The following is a 20330-nucleotide window of genomic DNA, read 5'->3' as shown; positions in this document are numbered from 1 at the left end:
TTTTGGGTTTGAAGATTTTGAATAAATCTGGAAATTGTGATTGAAGAGAAAGCTTGGTAATCTTCTCGTGATTGTGTGTTTCAAATCTCAGGTTCGGATTCGAAACAACAAGGGAGATCCACGTTTTTTTTTTGTTTTCGAAATATTGTCACTGATCTTGAACTAATTCGTGTTTTTTTGTTGTGGTTTTGCAAAATCTAACAATGGGGTTGTGTTTTACGGGTCCATATGCTGCTACATGCAAATTTTGGTGAAGTTTCATGATGATTTGAGGTGTTTTCGATTAACACCACCACCAACCGCCGTCCACCGCCACCAACTCCGGCAACTTGTTCTTCATCATCTGCTGCTCGAAATCTATTGCTCGAAAAACAATTTATGTTCGAATACTCCTGCTGCTCGAAAACATGGTGATCTAAAACTGATGCTTGATTTTTTTTTTTTTTTTTTGCTGAGTAAAATGGTGCTCGAACTGAAGGACTGATGAAGAAGAAGACTGCATCAGCTACACTACAGGACAAATCAGTCGGGCCCCTGATCTGCAATTAAAGGAAGTTAATTTATTTGCTTTTTGGTCCCTGACCTCTTTTATGCTGAACCCGGTCAACTGCCTTTGTTTTTGAACCTGCCGAACACGTGAACCCCCCTCTCACCTGCTGAACCCCAGCTCAACCGAACCTTGAACCCCCTGACCCCTCCACTCCCTTGAACCCTTGCATCCATTGAACCATCCACTTAACCCTCACCCCATGAACCATGAACCACCAACTTTTAACCCATGAATATGAGCCCGGTTTGACCCAGATCCGACCCATCACCTACCAACTTAATTATTAACAGCTTTAGTCCTTACTTGTTAAATATTTAACAGCTGTTAAATCCAAGGGACTTTCAGTGCATATTTTTGAAAACTTTTTCTGAATTTACACTTTTGGTCCCTCAACTTTTTGAAAACTTTATTTCCAGCCCCTAAACTTTTGAAAATTTACACTTTTGGTCCTTGAATTTTCAAATTTTACACCTTTGGTCCCTCAAGTTTTGTGTATTTTTCAACCATGGTCCTTGAAGCTTGTTAATGATTATATCTTTCATCCATGGTCCTTAATGCTTAAAGATTGTTAACAATGTGTTTGTTTGAAAACCCTGACTGACCGAAAACCTTTGATGCTCGAATTCCTTGAGTGATCAAAGTATTTAACTGACCAAAAACCCACGTTTGTCCAATAACTCTTTTCTGTCCAAATGGCTGTGAATCTTTCCAGGATGGCTAACCGGATACATGAGCTTGCGAGAAGTGAATTTCAGCTAAAAGAACAAATCGCAAAGCACGAGGCGAATCTGAAGGAACAACATGATCTATTTAAAGACGAAAGGATCAAACTTCACAATTTGCATCTTCAACTCAATCATGAACTTACGGTTACATCTAAATCCATTCACTCTTTACAATATGATAATCACAAGTTGATTGCTGAAAAATGAGCCTTGATTGCTCAATCATACGATTTTGAAACTAAATGTGTGAATTACAAATCCGAACAAGTTACTTTAAATTTCAAAATAAATAAACTTGAATGTGATTTAAATTCTCAAAAAGAATCTTTTGAGCATGAAAAGCAATGTTTTATTCAGCAAATCAAGGTCCTTAAATTGCAAGAGGACACATCACACCGTTTAAAACCCAAAATGGTGTCGATGGGTGTTCAACATCATCATGTGAAATGCCTTCAATCACACCTGAAAATGTTCCCGTAGGAGTTCAGATTGAGATTATAATGTTGAAAACACTAGTTGATACTCTAGAACAGGAATCTAGTGAACTTCATGCTAGGTGTTTATCTTACATACAATGTAGACCTACATTAGCCCTAGACAATGAGCTACTTTCCGATCTTAAGTTAGAGAATAAAGATTTGAGAAAATATAATGATCAACTTGAGAGAGAAAATGTAGGGTTACAAGATCAATGTCGGTTCTTAAAGAATACTTAATCCATGAAATCTGAACACCATTTAACACCCAAAATGGTGTCCACTGGAACAAATGTGTCCATCTTCGAGGTGCCTGAATACTCTGAAATTGCTAAAAATAGAGCCTTCTTAAACAAATTGTTTGACATAGTTTCAGTATATTCTACTTTTAAGACTTTTAAACAATAATTACTGTATAATGCTCAACATGTTAAATCAAAGAATTCAGGCCTTCGAAGAAAGATACTGTTAGGAATGATGGTATGTTCCATTTGTTCCTCATAGTCTGCTAGGAATTATAAGACACCCTTGACCAAAACAATTACGAAAGCAGCATCTTCACCTATCTCTCTTATGATTGAGAAACGCCCCATTAATCCACAGACCCCTAAGATTTCTAGGTCCAAGAAAGTGATAAACCCAACTAGATTGCCTGTTGACATTGTCTTTCCTAAGAATGCATCTAGGGTTTATATATCACCGACCTCACCAAAAGATCAGGGTCCCTCAAAGTCTGAAAAGAACTCAACCAACCACTCCAAACATGTTCAAAATAGGAGTGGACGACCGATAACACAAGAGTCTGAAACAACCAGAAACCTGCAACAATCGAAAATTCAACATCAGTTGGATTCTACCACTGATAAGGTTGTGTGCACGGTATCCGGTGGTTTGTCAAAGAATCAAAAGTGAAACAGTCGCAAGCAAGCTCGTTGGGCCAGACTGTCGTACTTTAACATGATCCATGTTGAGACCAAGTCACCTAATGCTTCAATGTCTACACCCAAGAAGGTTGAAAAGCGGGTTACTTTTTCAAAGAACCCCAAACCAACCAATCAAGGATCTCCAAAGTCAACGATGACTTCGAGAAAAACATCCTTGAAACCTAAAAACCCTCAGACTTCACAACCCGGAATTCCCCTTCCCCTTAGGAAAAGGACTTACTCCAGTTACCAGACCACAATAAACCGTCCGTTTCTGGAAACTACATATGAGGAGAATGGGGAGATTAAGGGGTTTTACGATCAATATGGATGGCTTCCACACGAACCCAAGAAGTCATTCATTGGTCCGAGACAAACCCCTCGTACCAAAATCGATCTTGTTTCTAAGCACTCAAGGAATAATTTTTCTAAACAAGTATTAAATAAGAAGTGGACAACTAAAGCAGTTTCAACACCAAGATCCACTTCTTCTTCAAAACCTATTAAGTACTCTTCGTCAGAGCTACTTAAAATGAAGCCGGGATCCGTTTCTCTGGCTAGGTTAAATGATTTTCCATTCTCATTGATTCCACCCAAACTACTTTCAAAGGATACACCGTTTGTCAAACCCATGTGAAACTCAAGGTCAATAAGTCAAATTAATAATGCCTATAAATGGTATTCAAATTTGACTTTCGAAATGAATTGATCTTAAACATGGCTCTTGGACACAACGGTTCAAGACCCGGACTTAACCCACTGACACCTGACTGTACACTCAGGAATGACCCACTCACAACCTCAGATGACCTGATATGTTGTTTTAACCTTTCTTTCCTCAATCCTCGCCAAATCCCACGGTCTCTCCAAAACCAATTTCGCCCGAATCCATAACCTTTGGCACATCTACCTCAGTAGTTGTAGGCGAATCACCATCCATTGAAAAAGAACCATCTGAGTTTCTTCCCCTGGATGAACTTGGCAACTGCATGTGTCTAGGGGGAGCAATGCATGTGCCTAGGGGGAGCAATGAGACCCGCAATGAAATGACGGTTATCAAAATTTAAAACGTCAAATTTTTTTTAGGGGGAGAAGGGGGGAATGTGGGTTCCCATATAGATCATGATAGTTTCCATAATAGATCTGTATGGGACTCGCACAGCAAAAAAGGTTTTCACCAAAACCTTATACGGTGTATGCACACATTTCAGTGTATGCCCCGCGTCTCAAATGTCTCCCTTTCTTTCTCTTAAAAACTTTTCAATGGAGAAACGTCAAATTTTTTTTAGGGTGAGAAATGGGGAATGATGGTTCCCATAGAGATCATGTGGTTCCCATAATAGATTGATGTGTTAGCGGAGGTGTACGAAATACTATTATTTTTTTATGAAATGCGTTACAAATTACACAAGTTTTATATATTTAGTTACAGATGGGATATACCTAAACCTTGCTACAACACTATAGGCAGTATACCTAATCGTAGAGTAGTGTAGTTTTTAGTAAGTCCGGTTCGTTCCACAGGGAGCTGGCTTATTGCATACACTATATTTTTAAACAATTATATTTGTATATATATATATATATATATATATATATATATATATATATATATATATATATATATATATATATATATATATATATATATATATATATTTATATATTAGTAATATAGTAGTAGTATTATTATTATTATTATTATAAAAGGGAGGTTTTACCGTTTAATGACCGATTTGTCGATTTTAAATAAAGCGTAAAGATAAATGACGATAATATATATGACAGAATTTAAATTGCGATAAAGTAAATTGCAGTAATTAAAATGATAGTAAATAAAGGAACGATGAAATATGAAATAAAAGTATTATGCTTATTTAAACTTCCGTAATCATGATGTTTGACGTTTTGATTTTAATTAATTGTTACCTGGGTTAATTGTCCTTTGTCCTTGTTTATTTGATACCTATCTGGTTTTTGTCCATAATAGTCCATCGGTTATAATTATAAAATGCTCGTCAAATTAACCTTATTCCCGAAGTCAAATATTCCAACTAATTAGGGATTCGAACTGTAACAAGGTTTTAATACTTTGTTTAATGATTACACCAGGTTATCGACTGCATGTAATCCAAGATTTTAATACTTTGTTAACAATTACACCAATTATCCTTGTATGTAATCCACCCCTGTTTTAATGAGATATGAATATTAATTTACCCACTTGATCAGAATGAATAATCAATTACCCAACCCAAATAATTAATTAAATGTTCGTAAAAGATGTCATATAAACGTCACTAAATATGACATACATAATCATTTTAATAATTATTAGATTAACTAATTCGAAGATAGGTCCGACAGGTTCCAATGAGTTGTCACTCAATTAGACAATATCCCCTATCTATTAATAGTCATAGTCCAATGTCCACAAGTGTCGGTCTTTTGTCCAAACCCAAATTATGGTACAAAATCCAATAACCCCGTCTTAATATTTAGTCTAACATCACGATTACTTCGGCTCAAATAAGCATAATAATAACTTAGTTACGAGACATTAATTTAAAAAGGAAGAACATAGCTTACAGTGGTGATTAATCGCGTAGCGTTACACGGACAGAGTTCCGACTTTAAACCCCGTAAAACATTCCTTATAATAACCCAATTATTATTAACTTAATATTAAAATTAATATTATAATTATAAATATATACTCCCTCCGTCCCACCAGAAGTGTCTACTTTGACTTTTTCCAGTCTTCTTTGTTCAACTTTGACTTTAGATATCTTTGTTGGCGTTATATAATATTTGATGAAAGTTATATCAATGAAAACACAACTAAAACTCAATCCATTCATATAATTTTCATCAAATATTATATAACACGAACATAAATATTTATAGTCAAAGTTGACAAATAAAGACTGTCAAAAGTCAAAGTGGACACTTCTGGTGGGACGGAGGTAGTATTATGTTTACAGAGAGAAAGAAAGAAAAAAAGGTGTACATAATTCGCTGAAAATGTCGCCTTTTATAGCACTTGGCCAGGTTCTGACCTCCATGCGATCGCATGGATTTTGTACCTTCTGGCCATGCGATCACATGGCCCTCTGATCCAGCTCATATGCTTTTGTTTTCTAGTTTGCCGACATTTTATTTAAATATATATATATATATATATATATATATATATATATAATATATAATTTATATTAATTATATATATATTATATTATATTCGTGTGCATAGTTGACTTGTAATTTTAGCTCCGTTGACTCGCGCGTTGATGCTCGGTTCATGTCTCGGTTCCGAATTTTAGAACGTCCTTTCGTACGCGTAGATATCGTGTACTTTGCGTTTCGCGGCTTGTACTCTTGTAATTTTTAGACGTTTCTCATCAATAAATTGAACCACTTAAATTATATCTTGTACATTTGAGCTTTTTGGTCATTTGCGTCTTCAAATCGTCGTTTTCTTCTTTTGTCTTTGCACTTATTTATTTAAACAAATATTACATAAAAATAAAACAATTGTAACTAAAAGCTTTACATATTGGAAAGATATTGATACTAAATATATGTTCATTTAGAGCACTATCAAATATCCCCACACTTGAACGTTGCTTGTCCTCAAGCAATACAGAACTTGAAATAAAATCACACTTCACTCGAATCATTTTTTTATTCTCACGCTTTATACATCAGTGATTTTGATACGGCGGTATAAACAATGATAGTAACGATGTGGTTTACAGTCCCACATGACTATGAAAATTTAGATCCTTTAAGGAAATTGGATCTTTATGAAAACATTTGATCTTTTGAAAATTCATTCTAGCTTTTACCTAAGATAAGTTTTCCGGAATAACCCTTCACCGGTGTTTGCAAAATGTTTTTGTGGGTTTTGTGGGTTTCAGATTTGAAAATTTTAGCTCAAAACTTGCGGTTTTGTGTCACCCACTTGCTAACCTTATATTAGGAAAGCACACGTCCAGTTTACTTGTCCCGTATATTACCTTTCGGTAAACTACCGTTCGGTTGTAAAGGAAAGCGTTGAACAAGCAACTGTTAAGGCAATGTCTAATGACATGTAGAAGTTCAAGGTCTACAAACGTGTTGGATGCAATTACTATCCTTTGTAGGAGAAATAGCAAAGATCACCCTATAATTTTTCGGTCTGGCACAAGGTCCTGTCTTCGACCATGCTATGCAACCACCGTTCTTACGATTGACACCCGATTTGGTTCAGGTGACCTAATGAATTTCAGTGAATTCTTAGGATTTTACGTTCAATGGTAATGAACGCATTGAAAATAGGTTTTCAGAAAACAAATTGGTTTTAATTTGATCAAAATATTTTCTCGTTCAAGCTCGAATTTAGATATCATCGAATTCCATGAGTTTGTAATTCTCAATCTTTAAAGTCAATCTCAAGGATTGAGTAATATCAGTCTTAAAAGCTGATTTTTGATCTTTAAGAAAATTATCCTTTCTGGAGGTCTGATTCATTAGTCTTATCAAGCTAATTTGCACGGCGCCCTCCCCATTTTACGAGACAGATCCTCTCATGGTTAGGATAAGTCTGACCACATGGCGACCCTGTTTGATGCTGAGGTCCGTGAATTTCCTGCTGATTTTAGAGATGACTTTTCTAGATTTTTCGTCAACCTACAGCTGGTCTGGACGACAACTTTCTGACCTAAATCAAGAAGCGCGTGTCTTTTTCAGAAGACTTTACTTCCTTTTAATGATGGAATTGATTCATTGTGTAGATCCATCTTTCTTTCAAATATATATTACAGTAAATCGGGTAAAACAGTTAATTTAGTCCAAAACAAAAGCACCTGCAATAACTTTACAGAAACATGTGATATGTGTTTTAAAGAACTTGGTAAATTCTTCCCACACTTAGCTTTTATTTATTCTTTTCTTTGCCTTTTTATTCTCTTCTATTCCATTTTAAATGAATTCAAGCGTTTTGGGTTGTTTCTCCATTTATGTTCTCTCCGAGGTAACAATAATTTCGGCATTAACACCTAGTTTTATCGTTCATAAATATGTATAAACATGATTTTGAATTCATTTATTTGAAAATTTTTTCAAATTTTCACAAAATTTGGCAATTAAACTAAGTGTAAACCAGAGAGAATTTATAACCCTTCCCCACACTTGAGATCTTGCAATGCCCTCATTAGCAAGAAATTAGTAAAAATTATAAATTCATGAGGGTGATTAGTGTAGAAAAGTGATTAAAAATACCCAGTTTGTAATTACTAAGCTCGTCGAATGATAGATGGCGCGCCTCATCGTTCATTCCTTTTGTTGTAATTTCACATATGTTTTGCGTCTTATCGTCAAAATTAGTAGCTTTTGCTGAACTTATTGTCAGTCTTTGAAAGTGCGATGTTTTACCCTGTTTTGTACATAAGATAAACTACAAACACACACACACACACACACACACACACATATATATATATATATATATATTTTATAAAACCTTTATTTATTAAAACAAATATATATATATATATATATATATATATATATATATATATTTTATAAAACCTTTATTTATTAAAACAATTTAAATGAATAATTTTTTTTAAAATTTTATTTCCTTTTACTTTAGGTAGTTTCGGTATGTTTACCTAGTCCGTCCCTCGACAAAATTTAAAATTTTTCGTTTTTAAAGCGATTGTTTTAAAAGCAAAGATTTTTGGGTTTTTTAATTTTTTTGGTATACTTTATATCAATAAAATTAAAAATAATGATAACAAAATTTTTCGCTCCTCCCTCGAGTAAAGCAATTTCGGTTCCATGACCTAGTCTTTAACTTACGACGAATTTTAGAAATCATTTTTTAAACTTAATGAAATAAAGCAAATTTTTGTTTTTTAATTCACACAAAACATAAATTTAAAAAGCGTATTAATTTCATATAAAACCTACAAAACAAAAATTCAGAATGGGGAGAGAAAACTAGTTCTTTAGTGTCTGCTAGTGAAAAAGACCAATCGGATTCCATTCTCGGAACTACACGAGAACAGAACAACTAACTCTAGACAGTATTTTCTTTTTAGAACATTTAAATCTCCCCACACTTAGTTAGCTGCGGTGTCAAAATTGTGATTAACTTCATCGTCAATTTCTTTTGGACCATAATCGACTTGCATATATGTGACTTTTGTTTTAAGCCATTGGTCGGATTCCTGTGTAATATCCACAAATTCAACTAGTTTTGCCTTTTCTTTAGGCGATAGATTGGATACTAACTGGTTACATAACTTAAAGTTCCCCTTGGTTCTGGCATCGCGAATCCATTTAATAAGTTTCTTCATTGAACTGTTAATAACGGGGTCATTTATTTTCATATTAACAACGGGGTTTTTTGTTATCAAGTCATCATTAGGTTTTACTTCATCTTCCCCACACTTAGGCGTTTTATTATTGTTAAGCACTATCGTTGGAGTTGGTAAAACAACATGGTTCTTACCAATCATTTTTGTTGGTTCAACGGTTTTGGTTGGTGGAGATTTAGACTTTCGAATCACAAAGGTGACCGATTTGTCACCATCACTAAGTGTCATTCTACCTTTTCTTACATCAAATAACGCCCCGGTAGACGCTAAGAATGGTCGACCTAAAATTAGAGGAATGTTTGAGTCGTCTTCTATGTCAATGACAATAAATTCGACTAGAAAGGTTAAATTACCTACTTGAACGGGTAGGTTGTCAGCACTTCCAACTGGGTGCCTAATGGTTTGATCAAAGAGTCGAACACTCATTTCCGTTGGACTTAACTCACCTACTCCTAATCTCTTGTATAATGAAAGAGGCATTACACTCACACTTGCACCTAAATCTGCTAGTGCATCATACATGACACAATCACTAAGTAGACAAGGAACAATAAATTCACCCGGATCACCCAACCTGGGTGGAGGTTTCGGTGGAACTGTCTTTACCGGGTTTGTCTTTACGATTTTTGTTTCTTGTACTTTCTTATTCTTTTTTTTCAGAGGTATCACAAACTTTATTACCTATTACTTGCTCATACTCAACTCCTTTTCTTGGAAATGGGATGGGTGGTCTGTATGGTGCCACCACTGGCTTTACATACTCGGGTGGTGGTGGTGGTGTAACTTCTTCGTCATTACTCACATTTAAAACCTTCCCATCTTCTGGAGCTGGTTTTTCAGAATTTGTTGACACCATATTAACATTCTCATTCCGAGGATTTACTTCAGTATTACTCGGTAGCTTTCCTTGTTCCCTCTCACTCATCATGCTAGCAAGTGTACCTACGTGTTTTTCTAGATTCAAAAAGGAAGTTTGTTGAGTTCTTAATGACTGATCAAACCTCTCATTTGTTTGGGTTTGAGATGTAATAAATTGTGTTTGAGATTACATTAGCTTTACCATCATTTCTTATAGATTTGACTTTTTCTCTTCTGTTTGTTGTGGTGGTTTATACAAACTAGGTCTTTGTTGATTGAAAGTGTTGTTTTGAGTTGGTTGGTTATTCGGACCTTGTTGATTGTACGAGTTATTGTTGGGTCCATTTGGATTGTAAAGAATGTTTTGATTTCGATTGAAGTTTGGCCTTGGCGGTTGATAATTATTTTGATAATTATTTCCCGGCCTTTGGTTCATGTAGGAAACATTCTCACGTTGTTCCATCGTTTGCTCAATGTGACAATCTTTCGTTAAGTGTGGTCTACCGCATTGCTCACAAATGATTCGTATTGCGTGAATATCTTTAGTCATCTTTTCCATTCGTCTCTCGAAAGCACCTATTTTTGCGGAAACGGAATCAAAGTCATGGCTAGAATCGGCTCTAGCTGCTTTAGATGAACGAAATATATCTTTTTCCTAATGCCACTCATGTGAGTTTGTGAGCTTCAGTTGCGGTTTTCTTCATAATGGAACCACCAGCTGCTGTGTCGATGTCTTTTCGTGTAGCAACTGATAGTTAGAGCTAAGGGGTATAAAATACTATAAAATTTTAGCAGGAAATACTATTAAATACGATACAATTTTACACAAGATATTTATTTATTTAGAGAATGGATATACTTAAACCTTGCTACAACACTTATAGGCAGTGTACCTAATCGTACAGTAGTGTAGTTTTTAGTAAGTCCGGTTCGTTCCACAGGGAAAATCTTTAAACAAAGCTTAACGCTATATTAGTTTACTTTTATAAAAATACAAATATATATAAGTAATATTATTATTATAAAGGGGGGTTTTTACCGTTTAATGACCGGTTTGTCGATTTTAAAACTTTAGTCGCAGTTAAAACCAAATGTAAAATAATAAATAAATACAAGACTTAAATTAAAGCGTAAAGTAAATAACGATAATGAAATTGCGATAAATAAAAGTGCGATAAAATAAACTTGCGATAATTAAAAAGTACGAAAATTAAAGTGCAATTAAATACAATAACAATAAATAAAATGCGATAAGTAGAAGTGCAATTAAATATAAAATAAAGGAAATAAAATATGAAATAAAATAATTATGCTTATTTAAACTTCCGTAATCATGATGTTTGACGTGTTGATTTTAGTTTTATGCCCATGGGTTAATTGTCCTTTGTCCTGGATTATTTAATATGTCCATACGGATTTGTCCATAATAGTCCATCAGTCATAAATATAAAGAGCGAAAGCCTTCGTCAAATTATTCTTATTCCCGAAGTCAAATATTCCAACTAATTGGGGATTCGAATTGTAACAAGGTTTTAATACTTTCTTTAATGAATACACCAGGTTATCGACTGCGTGTAAACCAAGGTTTTACTACTTTGTTAACAATTACACCAATTACCCTTGAATGTAATTCACCCCTGTTTCAACAAGTCTATTAACTATTAATCCAGTTCCGTGTCTGGTAAAATGAATAATTATTGGTATTTATAAATATCCCGCCCACCGTACCCAGTCAAGCGTATGTGGTTATATATAAATACGTCGAATTATAAGTTTGTATATTAAATTAACAAGGTATTGTTTAGTTAATATAAAACCCATTAATAGCCCATAGTCTAATTTCCACAAGTGTCGTTCTTTTATCCAAACCCCAATTATGGTACAAGGCCCAATTACCCAATTTTAGTAATTAGCCCAACATCATGATTACTTCGTTTTAAATAAGCATAATAATAACTTAGCTACGAGACATTAATTTAAAAAGGTTGAACATAACTTACAATGATTAAAAATAGCGTAGCGTTACACGGACAGAATTTCGACTTACACCCTTACAACATTCGCTAACATACCCTTATTATTAGGATTTAAAATTAAAATTAAAATTAAAATATAAATATAAATATATACGTTTTAGATAGAGAGATGGATATATATGTTATGTTTTTGCGATCAGAATTCGTTTACTTTTATAGGGAGTTTCAGTTTTTGGGGCTCCGCGACTTGCGGCAATTTTTGCCTTCAAACTCCGCGACTCGCGGAGTTTGTAATTACAGCTCACTCCATTTTGGCTCTATGTTTACCGACGGTTTATTTTATAAATACAATATATATATAATTAATATAATTAATTATATATTATATTATATTTATATACATAGTTAACTTATAATTTTTAGTCCGTTGCGTCGAGCGTTGAGAGTTGACTCTGGTCCCGGTTCCGGATTTTCGAACGTCCTTGCGTACAATTTAATATCTTGTACTTTGCGTTTTGAATCTTGTACTCTTGTAATTTCGAGACGTTTCTTATCAATAATTGGAACCTCTTTGATTGTATTTTGTACTTTTGAGCTTTTTGGTCGTTTGCGTCTTCAATTCGTCGAATCTGTCTTTTGTCTTCACCTTTTATTATTTAAACGAATATCACTTTTAAATAGAACAATTGCAACTAAAAGCTTGTCTTTCTTGAGGAATAATGCTATGAAATATATGTTCGTTTTTAGTATCATCAAATATTCCCGCACTTGAGCGTTGCTTGTCCTCAAGCAATATCGTCTTGAAATACTAGAATCACTTCTTTATTCTTCACACTTTGTACATCAGTGATTTCTATATGGCGGTATAAACAATGGTAGTAACGATATGGTTTACAGTCCCACATGACTATAAAAATTTAGATCCATTAAGGAAATTGGATCTTTATGAAAACATTTGATCTTTTGAAAATTAAATCTAATTTTTACCCTAGATAAGTTTTCCGGAATAACCCTTCACCGGTGTTTGCAAATTATTTTTGTGGGTTTGGTGGGTTTCAGATTTGAAAATTTTAGCTCAAAACTTGCGGTTTTGTGTCACCCACTTGCTAACCTTGTATTAGGAAAGCAACACGTCCAGTTTACTTATCCCGTATATTACCTTTCGGTAAACTACCGTCCGGTTGTAAAGGAAAGCGTTGAACAAGCAACTGTTAAGGCAATGTCCCCTGACATACTTTTAATTATGGTCTATAACGTGTCGGACGCAATTACTATCCTTTGTAGGAGCAATAGTAAAGCTCACCCTTTTAATTTGTCGGTCTAGCACAAGGTCCTGTCTTTGACCATGCTATGCAACCACCGTTCTTACGGTTGACACCCGATTTGGTTCAGGTGACCTAATGAATTCCAGGTGAATTCCTAGGATTTTACGTTCAATGGTAATGAACGCATTGAAAATGGTTTTTCAGAAAACAAATCGGTTTGTAATTTTGATCAAAATATTTTCTCGTTCAAGCTCGAGTTTAGATATCATTGAATTCCATGAGTTTGAATTCTCAATCTTTAAGGTCAATCTCAAGGATTGAGTAATATCAGTCTTAAAAGCTGATTTTTGATCTTTTAAGGAGATTATCCTTTCTGGGGATTTGATTCATTAGTCTTATCCAGCTAATTTGCATGGTGCCCCCCATTTTACGAGATAAATCCTTCTCATGGTTAGGATAAATCTGAACACTTGGCGACCCTGTTTAATGCTGAGGTCCGTGGATTTCCTGCTGATTTTAGTGATGACTTTTCAAGATTTTTCGTCAACCTACAGCTGGTCTGGACGACAACTTCTTGACCTAAATCAAGAAGCGCGTGTCTTTTTCGGAAGACTTTACTTCCTTTTAATGATAGAATTGATTCATCGTGTAGATCCATCTCTTCTTTTCTTTCACTGGGTAAAACAGTTTAGTTTAGTCCAAAGCAAAAGTATTTTCAGTTATTTGTTACAGATATATGTGACATATGTTTAAGATAACTTGGTAAATTTTCCCACACTTGGCTTTTATTTTCCTTTTTATTGTCCTCTATTCCATTTTAAATGAATTTTAACATTTTAGTTTGTTTCTCAATTTATGTCCTTTCCGAGGTAACAATAATTTCGGTGTTAAAACCTAGTTTTATCATTCATAAATATGTATAAACATGATTTTGAGTTCATTTAATTGAAAATTTTGAAAAATTTTACTAGAATTGGGTAGTCAGTATATAAGACTAGGGCTGTTCTTTATTATCAGAGAGCACTAGATTCTAATACAACTACTACTTTACTAGTATTTCTAATGGTAACCAAGTGTATAAAGTAAAAATTTTAAAATCCGAAAGAATTTAACCCCTTCCCACACTTAAGATCTTGCAATGCCCTCATTTGCAAGAAATCAGTAACAATTTAAATTATTGAGGGTGATTTGTGTGAAAATGATTAAATTTTACCAAAGTTTCCAAACATATTTGTGTTTGTTTGCTGAATGATAAATGGTGCACATCATTTGTTCATTCCGTCTTGTTGTTATTTCACATATATTTTGCATCTTGTCATCAAAATTAGTTGCTTTTGCTGAACTTAATGTCAGTCTTTGAAAATGCATTGTTTTACCCTGTTGTGTACATAAGATAAACTGCATTCATATATACATATTTTTGAAGTTTGGTATATTACCCCACATTCAAAAATTATTAAAATCTAAGAATAAAAGTTTGAAAATTATAAAAACTAATACAATATTAAATAACTATTAAACGTATCAACATTACAAATTATAAAATAAATAAAACTAAGTAGACTAGGGATGATACTGATACCAATAGGGGTTCCATGCATAACCATAGGTGCTATAAAATGCTTCGGCTGGGTTATACGTAGGATACGGTGGTTGAATCTCTATAGACCAGGGAGGGAATATGGGCGATGGAGTAAGAATATAGTTTATACCTATATGTTGGCAATAAGCTATGATTTGGTTTTGATGAACTTGCCAATCTTCAAATGCTCTATGTCTAGCATTTTCGTATTCCTGTGAAGCTATAAACCTTTGCATTTCTTGCATTTCATTTCCCCCCTCCTACATTACCTTGCCGTTGGTTTCTCTCAACCTGTGGATGTCTACCATTATATCGTACTGCGGCGTTATTTTGCCTCTTCAAAACTTTCGCACCATGGTATACATTTAAACCTATTGTATCGCGGGGTTCTGGTTCTTCGACTAATAATCCCCCCCGACTTATATCCACACCGAGATATTCAGCAATCAAAGTAATAAATATACCACCTCCTATTATGCTATGCGGTCTCATCCCCCTAACCATAGCTGATAAATAATAACCCACACAATAAGGTATACTTACAGCGCTTTGTGGGTCTCGAATACACATGTGGTAAAACAAATCCTGTTCATTTACCTTTTCCTTGTTCTTACCTCTTTGTGTAATCGAATTAGCTAAAAACCTATGAATTACTCTTAATTCAGCTCTATCTATATCCAAATAAGAGTAATTTCCCCCTTTGAATCGGTGATGGCTAGTCATTTGACTCCATACACCATGCGTATCAAAATTTTCGTCTATCTTCCTACCGTTCAATATTAACCCTCTACAATCGGCAGACGCTAACTCCTCAGGCGTATATATACATAAAGCCTGAGTCATGTCTAGTAAAGACATGTGGCGCATCGAACCTCCTAACAAAAATCTAATAAAAGATCTATCGGTTAAACTAGCTACCCGATCATTTAATTCTATACTACATAACAATTCTTCACACCATACTTTATATACAGGTCTACGCATGGTGAATAAACGTACCCAGTCGTTAAAAGTAGAATTACCATACCTCTGTGCAAGTAATTCCCTAATTGGCCCGGCCAATTCTACAGCTTCTAATGGTCCCCATTCTATGACCCTAGGTACCTCAACAACTTTAGAATGAAGAGTATGCAAACTCCTTTGGTATTTTGGATAATCAATCCAAAGTCTGTCAAATTTCAGGTTCGGGTGTAAATCTTCCAAGTGCATATCAGAAAATGTCATGACTGGATGAGGTATATCTTGTTTGTAGTAGTTATCCACCTCCTGTTGTTCCGCATTCTCAGCAGGAGCATTGCGAGCTTGGGATGAAGATTCACCCCTTTCAGTCTGCAAAACACATCAAACACAATTTTTGTGCATCCAAATATGCATTAGTGTCAGCAAAATCATCAATTAAAATAATTACAATGACATGATCAATTTATATCAAACTTAAGCTCATTTTCATATTTTCATCAAATCTACACTTTTTCAAATAAGCATATACGAAAATCGCCAAGTTCATAAGCATTCAACTCAAATAACATATCAAAATAATCATTACTAGCAATTAAACAAGTTTCAAATGGCATTATCTATCAAAAATCAAGTTCATGAATTTTAGACTTGAAAAAGTCCACTTTAATTCTCAAAATCATGTTTAGGCTCAAAGTTTGGATCATTTAACTACCTAAACATGTTACACTACTTAATTTAGCAACAATTCATGACAAAAATCGGCCATAACCTGTTTATATCAAAAAGCCCCAAATTTGCTCAAGAACACAAACCCTAGATTACTCAAAATTTGAAGTTTAAGGCTTCTAATCATGTTAAATAGCATCCATCTAGGTTATACAAGCATAATACATAAACAATTTAAGCATAATTACACTAGAAAGCATCAAAATCGAATTGGGGAAAAAATTGCTCAAGAACACTAATTTTCGGATTAAATGGTGTTTAGGTGTAGAAATTTACCGTTTTTCTTGAGTAATTCCTTGATAGCATCCTTCTCAACATGATTTTAGTAAAAGATTTGATGATTAATGGTGAAAAATTTCGATTTTTGTGTGATATTTTCGGGTTTTTTCGCAGTATGTTTTGTGGGTGTTGTGTGGACTGAGCTGTTCCAGCTCCTTTATTTTTTTCTGTAATTCGGTCTCTCCGCGAGTCTCGGGGTTTTTACCCTTCAAACTCCGCGAGTCGCGGAGTTTGTATTTTTTTTTTATACTAATTAAAATAATTAAGTAATTAATTTTAAAATTTTGTTTCCCTTGTTATTTAGGACGAGGTCGTTTCGGATCGATGTCCTAGTCCGTCCCTCGACAAAATTTTAAAATTTGTCTTTTTCAAGCGATTGTTTTAAAAGCTTAGATTTTTTTTTAGTTTTTTAATGTTTTTGGCATACTTTAATTCAATAAGATTAAAAATAATGATAATAAAAGTTCTCGTCCCTCCCTTGGGTAAAGCAATTTCGGTTCAACGACCTAGTCTTCAACTTACGACGAATTTTAAAAATCATATTTTTAATTTAATGAGATAAAGTAAATTTTTGTTTTTAAATTCACACAATTTAAATATAAAATTCAAAATTAATATTAAAAAATTACACCAAACTTACAATTTAAAATGTATAAAAATAAAATTCATATTTTAAAAATTAAAAATTCACACCAAACTTATATTATATATTTCAAATATTTACAATTTTAAATATATTGTTTTTACAAAGTTTACAATATTAATTTAAGATTTATATATTAATTTTAAAAACATGGTAAAAATAAAATTAAAAATCTTTTTGGCTTTTTATCCCACTTTAATCAATCAAATATTATCAAAAATATGCGCCCCTCTTTTCGGTAAAGTAATTTCGGTTCCAAAACCTAATTTAACTCATGAAGAATTTTTGAAATATTTTGGGTTGATTTGATTAAAGATATTTATACCTTAAGAATAAACGTTAAATTTCGCAGTGATGTAATAAATTTTTGAATGATATCAATAATTTCGGTCGCCAAACCTAATTTTATTCAATACCAATTTAATACTTTATAGCGAACAAATTAGCGTTTATTATCAAAATGTTAAAAATAAAAAATAAAAAATAAACACTGTACAGATTTACCTGTGAGATAGTATTCTTAGTTATATGATCTATCCCATTCATAAGATAGTCGGTTTAATTGGTTTTTCATGGCTACATAGGCGTAACCTCGAGCATTCAGTGTCTTTTCTTCTAAACATATGAACGGTCCGTCTCTGCATAAAGTAACAAATTCGGTATTTGAATAGGTTTGATTATTTGAACATTTACCTCCATGTGACCATTTTCCGCATTTGTGACATCTTTCTAGGTGTCGTGCTCTTCTTTTCGCTGCGGATTTTGATTTTCCTTTACCAAATTGTGACTTATTATCTTCGCATCTGGATTCTTTTCTTACTCCGTCCAATATTTCTCTGATTACTGATACTATTTCACTCGGAAGTGTGTCATTATTACGTTTAGTGATCAAAGCGTGTAGCATTAGACCATGGTTTAGTTCACAGGCAGTCTTCATTTCGTAAAAACCTAAAAAAATAAAAATTCAGAATGGGGGGAGAAGACTAGTTCTTTAGGGTCTGCTAGGGAAAGACCATTCGAGTTCCATTTTCGAGAACTACACGAAAATAGAAAATCTAACTCTAACAGAAATACATATTATCCTTTAAAGACTTGATTCTCCCCACACTTAGTTAGCTGTGGTATCGAAATTGTGATTAACTTCGTTGTCAACTTCCATTGGACCATGTATGCAATGTTTAACTCTGTGACCATTAACTTTAAATTCAATCCCATTTGAATTTATTAATTCTATCGTTCTGTATGGAAAAACTCTTTTAACTATGAATGGTCCAGACCATCTTGATTTCAATTTTCCAGGAAATAGCTTGAATCGTGAATTGAAAAGAAGAACTCTGTCTCCTTCTTTAAATTCTTTTGAACTTCTGATTCTTTTATCATGCCATTTCTTTGTTCTTTCTTTATAGATTAACGAATTTTCGTATGCTTCATGTCTTAATTTTTCTAATTCATTTAGTTGACTTAATCGTAGACGTCCAGCTTCATGTAAATCAAGATTACATGTCTTCAAAGCCCAAAATGCTTTGTGTTCAATTTCTACTGGAAGATGACATGCTTTTCCATAAACAAGTCTAAAAGGTGTGGTTCCAATTGGAGTTTTGTAGGCTGTTCTAAAAGCCCAGAGTGCATCCTCCAATTTAATGGACCATTCCTTCGGATTTGATCCTACGGTTTTTTCTAGAATACGTTTTAAAGCTCGGTTGGTATTTTCAACTTGTCCACTTGTTTGTGGATGATATGCAGTGGAGATTTTATGAGTTACTCCATATCTTTTAAGAACTTTCTCAAGTTGATTATTACAGAAATGAGTACCCCGATCACTTATTAAAGCTTTCGGTGTTCCAAACCTTGCAAAAAGACATTTTAAAAAGTTGACTACAACTCGTGCATCGTTAGTTGGGAGAGCTTGTGCTTCTGCCCATTTAGATACATAATCAATGGCTACGAGAATATAGAGATTATTATGAGATTTTGGAAATGGACCCATAAAGTCAATACCCCAAATGTCAAATACTTCACATACTTGTATGACATTTTGTGGCATTTCATCACGTTGACTTATTTTTCCGGCCCTTTGACAAGCATCACATGATTTGCAAAGAAGGTGTGTGTCTTTGTAAATTGTAGGCCAATAGAATCCAGCATCATAAACTTTTCTTGCTGTTAGTTGAGGCCCATAATGCCCTCCTGTTGGTCCTGTGTGACAATGGTTTAAAATTTTACTAGCTTCACCTCCGAATACACATCGGCGTATTATTCCATCTGGACAACTTTTAAACAGATGTGGATCTTCCCAAAAATAGTGTTTTATATCACTGAAGAATTTCTTTCGTTTTTGATACGATAATCCTTTTTCAAGGAATCCACAAACTAAGTAGTTTGCATAGTCTGCAAACCATGGTATTTCATTATAATCTATCTTCAATAGATATTCATCAGGAAAGTTGTCTTGTATGGCCGATTCATTTAGAACTTCTAATTCGGGATTTTCAAGACGAGAAAGATGATCAGCGGCGAGATTTTCTGCTCCTTTTTTATCTCGTATTTCAATATCGAACTCTTGTAAGAGTAAGATCCAATGGATTAATCTTGGTTTAGCATCTTGTTTCGAAAATAGGTATCTAAGAGCAGAATGGTCGGTATAGACCACCGTTTTTGCTAGAACGAGATATGATCGAAATTTGTCAAAAGCAAAGACAATAGCAAGGAGTTCTTTTTCAGTAGTTGTATAGTTCGTTTGTGCTCCTTGTAACGTCTTACTAGCATAATATATAGGTTGAAATTGTTTTTCAATCCTTTGTTCTAAAACGGCTCCCATTGCAAAATCACTTGCATCGCACATTAGTTCAAATGGTAGATTTCAATTTGGTGTTATCATGATCGGCTCATTAGTGAGTTTCTCTTTAAGAATATTAAAAGATTTGATACATTCATCTGAAAAGATGAATGGAGCATCCTTTTCTAGGAGTTTATTCATAGGAGTGGCAATTTTAGAAAAATCT

The sequence above is a fragment of the Rutidosis leptorrhynchoides genome, chromosome 1 (genome assembly GCF_046630445.1).
Source record: "Rutidosis leptorrhynchoides isolate AG116_Rl617_1_P2 chromosome 1, CSIRO_AGI_Rlap_v1, whole genome shotgun sequence".
Classification (NCBI taxonomy): domain Eukaryota; kingdom Viridiplantae; phylum Streptophyta; class Magnoliopsida; order Asterales; family Asteraceae; genus Rutidosis; species Rutidosis leptorrhynchoides.
This window is presented reverse-complemented; position numbering follows the sequence as displayed.